Consider the following 5,845-nt stretch of genomic DNA (forward strand, 5'->3'; position numbering starts at 1 on the left):
GAGGTGTAGGCACCTCGGAATGATTGTGATAAGCTAGCACTAAGTCCCTCCCCCGTCCACCTTTATTCTTTTCTTTACAATAAGGCTTTCAAATAAGTCATGGTTGTACGGCAGTGAAGCATCGGTGTTGAACACTGATGTCATGCTGTCGATGATGATGATGACTAACAATTGGCTTCGGTGGAAGCAATGTTTTACGCGATGTGATTCAGTGCAAATGGAGAGGTGTGCCGAACTGACGTGTAAAACAGTTGTGATGAACGTGACTGATCACGAAATAGTGCACCGTTGCTAAAAAGACCATGACAAATACGTGTTTTTGAACAAAGTTATATGTGGTTACAGTTCGCGCCTGTTTAGTGTGCCTTCTAAAATGTTTTGTAACGCGGCCTGGTTCACAGTCGTGGTTCCCTCGCGTCGAAAATCGAAAACTGGTGACTGCCCGGATGTTGGTTTAATGGAACCGATCGACGAATCAACAAGCGCGAATTACGTTGTAACGAAAACACTACACACAAACAGAACGCGATACAACACTGTGCCAAAGCGATATGTACTACAGGCGGGTAAACTTATGAGTAATTATCTGTTAACATTAACCTCAGATCAATATAGATCAATACAGAAGGTTGTGTTTGGTCTAGAGTTGTCATCATCATCATCATCAACGACAGCATGACATCAGTGCTCAACACCAATGCTTCACTGCCGTACAGCCATGACTTATTTGAAAGCCTTATTGTAAAGAAAAGAATAAAGGTGGATGGGGGAGGGACTTAGTGCTAGCTTAACACAATCATTCCGAGGTGCCTACACCTCCAGACATTCACTCAGGCAATCTGGACAGAAACTGACAACAAGAACGCCACTGACAACGGTTGGCAGCCATATCTTGTAGTGTCTCAAACCAGGCACAGTGAGGATCACGCGGTCCACATCCTGGAAGGCGAGTAGCACCGACAGCACCCAAGCGTTTCATGGCAGTTAACGTCACCTACGAAGCCTCCTTGTAGAAGACAGGTGAAACGTGAAGAACAGAGACAACAAAAACGTTGTGACGAAAGGGTAATCATGGAAGCAGTGACCGAAATGGGGTATGGAATAACTGCTGCTTAGTGCATTGCTACGGGGGTTGATAGGCGATGGTAGGATCTTAAGGCAAATCTGTTATTCAGTTGTGCTAGATATCCTTCCCGGGGATAAAAAACCCCGGCTTGTGGGCGACCCCACCCGAAAAACAAGCTAACGGTAGTCTGCTTCCACAAGATGTCAGTACACACACCCCTCCCGCAAAGAATAGTTATTTGTAGTATCCCGACCCTCGTGGTTCCCTCGGGCGGCATGGCTGTTAGGCACTGAAAAGGGTGCTACAGCTGAATGATATCTTTATGACAGCTAGGCCCCGAAAGGATGTAACAGCTGAACGATGGTGATGTGGTGGTGGTCGTGTGGGAATTGTGCATAGCTCTGAGGTTGAATGCGCCTCTCTGGTTTGGATTCCAGTAAGCAGCCGTTGTTGCGCCGTTTAGTTGACTGCTTCATTTAAGATCAGCTCGTCTCGACGCGTTAAACGGTGCTCACTTGTTGTGCCAGCATATGCTCCGACAGGCGCCATAGATGAGGTCGGTAAAATCTCCTAAATCGAGATTTATGACGATTGCTTCGGCTAGTGAGGAGCCTAGGTGTCATGACCGCGATAGGTGATATGAATGCCCATTAATTTCGGAGGGAGCCCATCTTGATGGGATTAACGCTGATCGCACATGTAATGAGAAGGGATGTTTTGGCTTGTGTTCTGAAGATCTACTGTTCCTAGACAGCCCAGACACTCACCACATGTTACCTGGAGGTCACTAACTCTGAATCGGTCAGGGCCTCGGTCATGTGGCAATTGACTGCCGTCTCTGCACATGGCATTGTGTGGGCCCGTGTATCTATCCGGCCTCCCTCTGGAACACGCCGATCGATGCGTGGCCATTCAGTTCATCACGTAGGAAGCGTCCTTCTGACCCAACTGTATCAAGTTGGGATGGCTGGAAGGCTCCCGAAACTTAGCGAATACAATGATAGTAATAGAAGTTGAAACTGGAAAATGTTGGAAAAATCCGTACTCATAACTTCTGGAACCGTCTACCCGAGGTCATTTGCACACCCCAATGAACACTGGATTTGGTCACGATTTTTTTCATTTATGTCAGGAAAATCTTATGAACATCAAACGGCTATGACAGCACATACAGATCCCTCAAACAAAAAAATAATAAATCGTTTATTAGTATCACATTTTCGGTGCATAGCTCCCATGCTACACAAAGGAATCATGAAAGCTGAGATACTCGTAGGTTGCTCAAGCCTTGATAAGAACAGTCGAGATGCCGGAGTTTGGCTTGAACCACGGACATTCCGGCTAGTGAGTTCGCCCCTTAACCACCAAGCCATCTCGTCCACTCAAATGTCGAATATTGAAGAGCCTAAGGATTGACAAAATCGTTCAACTGTGACACCCTTTCGGTGCCTAGTTGCCATGCTACCTGAAGGAAGCACGAGGGCTCGGATACTGCCAGGTCGTCCAAGCCTACACGTGGGAAGTTGAGATGCATAAACGTCGTTCGAACCACAGACCTTCAGGTCAAGTAGTTCGCGCTCTAACCACTTGACCTATCTCCCCCCCCCCCAAGATGCGTTAGTTCTGACGAATGAACTCAACGAACGAATTCCAAAGTACGAAATTGCGTCCGCCAATTCGCGCCAATTGCTGCACCAAAAAGTGTCCCGTTGGGTCTCAAAGGACGCGTGTATCAAACTACGGTGTATTGTTGTGCGGTTGCGAGACTTTGTTAAGTTGGGGAGAGGAAGGAGATTTGAGATCTTCAGGTCTTTGAGCACCGGTGCCTCAGAGCCGTAGCTGGAATCGGCTAGAACCCACGAGTTCTCATCCATGTGACCAGGAGACGGGTATTTGGTGAAGCAGACGATATCTCACTGAATAATTCATCCATCACTGCAAGCTAATTTGGTTGGGCCATGTGTAATGCTCACCGAATCACCGCTCTCCGAGAAGGGCTTTGTTTTCCGTGTCCGATTCGGAGTAGCAGAAACCTGAGGTTGGGGAGAATTTATAACGGCAGAAGAGAATGAGGGATATTACGTAAAGCTGGGGCGCTGTTGGTCCTGTTCGCTCCCCAGGATGGGGCCCATGCCATCCTCCCTGTGTTTACGGGAGGTACTGGACAATATAGTGGCCAGTCGATATCAATGGTGTTTGTGCTGTCAGTTTCCATCCAGGTTATTTGGCTGTGCTCAGATGTGGGTATTCCGGCTTCCACTTCCTATCCCACCTTTTTGTTTCCATTAAAATGCAGACGGCCTAACCACAATTCCTGGAGTATTTTCCCTCCGATACGGTGTCCATAAGGCCTCGCTATTTACACAGCAATTGCGATAGATTCCGGTCTCCGAGCTGCATTCCGTTCAGGCGGCGTAGTCACTCACTACCTGAAATGCACTTGCCTTTGTGGATAGAGGCATTTAAAAGACCGTATGGCGCTTCAAGTGGATGTTCTCTAGAAAGTCGATGACTCATGTGAATATCTGCGGCAAGGTTGAAATCATCAGATGGCATCTGGTTATCTGAGTTCGCGATAGCTCAGTTGTTAGGGCGCGAACGTACTGACCGGAAGGTCCGTTGTTCCAACCCAACCCCGGCATCTCGACAGCTTCTGTCCAGGCTGGAGCAATCTGGCAATATCTCAGCCGTCGTGCTTCCTTCTGGTGGCATGGTAGTTAGACATTGAAAGTGTTACAGCTGAATGATTTTTTTTCAACCGAAATATAGAATATACGTAGCTGTTCACAGGACGACTAATACCTGAGATTCTTTACATTGCCTCCTGTTGACTTCCGTTTTAAATTGACCTTTATTAGCGGAGATATGGATACTTCGAGGGGCCTCCAAGTCTATTTTTTCAGGCTAATTACTTTAGTTGCGCGTTTAGCAGCACAGACAGATCCCAGGTTGGGCGAAGGGTCTTCATTTTACCCCAGTCGTGAGTTTGACATCGTTTGCAAAAGGGCATATTACCATATTTGAACAGCTTCCTGATTTAGTATTGTTGCGCGAGCCGAGGAGAGTGGGAATAGGTGGTGACGACCGTGCTGGTTATCACAACAAGTACAGAACTGTTTATGAAGCTATCGGGTATGCAAGAGACTCACTTTCATGTACAATGCGTACTGAACCGTGCCACCGAATAATGAGTGACGATATAGTTAGAGAATTTTTGATACGCGTCAACAAGCTCTGTGTGGAAGAGGCAATTTCGCCCCTTGTCAGCGAGTTTCGCTGCGTTTCTAGTGATTTTGTGGCGTCTTTAGTCTGGTAGCCACCAGAAAACTTCACTTCGAATCACGAGCGGTCAAAACTGTGGCAACTTGGACCACCGTACAGCAAGTACGCGGTTTTTACAGCTGATGAGGATGACTTCGGGGATACCTACAAATTTATTATAATCAGCCATGGTAAACTTCAGTAGTGACTGCTTAATACCTGGGTCCCATGAGAACAACTACAGTTTGACTGCAACTTAAAAATGCCGGTCCCGGGGGATACACACTCATTCACAAAATCGCTTATTCTGTTTGACTATGTTTCATTTACTTGATTGGGCCTCACCTGATGCCAAACTGGCACGGTCGTGTTTCGTCGATCCTCATGACTGGATGCAACTTGCAGAAGACCGGGAATAGGAATCACAGTTATGTTCCACCAGTCTGTGGAGCAATTCGATAAGCACCGGTATTCAACCGTACATAGAGACCTGTACCTAGTTCGATATTTAGGAATCAATACAGCTTGTTGAGGAGTCCAAACGATAAGTCTCTCACTGGATGTGTAACCAGTCCCACATTTTTTTCTGGTACGTGGTTGTAACTGACACAAGTATCGCGAAACCAATTAACAGAACTAACGGACGCAAAAGATGGCGACGGAACGGAGTCAGCCAACAGCATGTCATCGTGTTGGGGAGCTTGGCAAATCTTGAAGTTCTGCGCAACTCAGTCCAAGGGGGGTAGTCCTGGGAAGGGGGCAGTTTTTCGCGAAAAACGTCACCTTATTTTGGCCGTGAAGCATAGGACCAGTCGTGGGACTAACGTGACAAAAGTGGTGGGATACAGATCGGTGAGGTGAGGCTTTGAGGTCATTTGGATGTCAAAAAATCGCGATTCGATCCAGTGAACTCAACGACGGGGGTGAGATGGCTCAGTAGTTACAGCGCGAATTTACCGACCGGAAGGTCCGTGGTTCGAACTCGATCTCTGCCTCTCGACTACCCCTGTCTAAGCTTGGGTACCAACCTCGGTGGGCAACTCAACCACCAAGACAGAATAATCCGCCTGATTATCGTATGTTGGACATGTTATAATTTTTCCTTATATGAAATAATCTCTCCACGAAGACCTTTTTCATCCATCATGTTTTTGTTGGAGGAGAACCATCTACAAACAACGTTCACCTAACCATGCACTGCGCGCCATTTTTTTAGCAACACAACGCACCGAATGAGCAGAAGTTGACTTAAATTACGGGTGCTTCACGTCCACGAACAGTCTTCCTATTTGCGGTCCTCCTGCAGTTGAAGCGCCTGTCTTAGCCATGCGGATGATCATCTGTTCTGATGATTATGCATACACCCAGCGTACATCATCATCATCATCAAGGACAGCAACATCAGTGTTGCCACTGATGCTTCACTGCCGTACAACCATAAGATTTGTCTAGTTATATATATATAATTGTATCAAAAGCCCTACAGTGAAAAGAAGAGAAAAAGAATGGGTGAGGAAG

The 5,845-nt window shown here is 46.9% G+C and overlaps 1 protein-coding gene across 1 annotated transcript in view; it reads left to right on the forward strand.

Annotated features, from left to right (window-relative positions):
* T265_05646 (hypothetical protein) overlaps positions 1–5,845 on the forward strand; it is a gene marked incomplete at both ends in the record, with an annotated part of 75,509 nt that overhangs the window by 10,146 nt on the left and 59,518 nt on the right. The gene's annotated exons all lie outside the window — the stretch shown is intronic.

The sequence above is a fragment of the Opisthorchis viverrini genome, assembly GCF_000715545.1.
Source record: "Opisthorchis viverrini unplaced genomic scaffold opera_v5_111, whole genome shotgun sequence".
NCBI classification, from domain to species: domain Eukaryota; kingdom Metazoa; phylum Platyhelminthes; class Trematoda; order Opisthorchiida; family Opisthorchiidae; genus Opisthorchis; species Opisthorchis viverrini.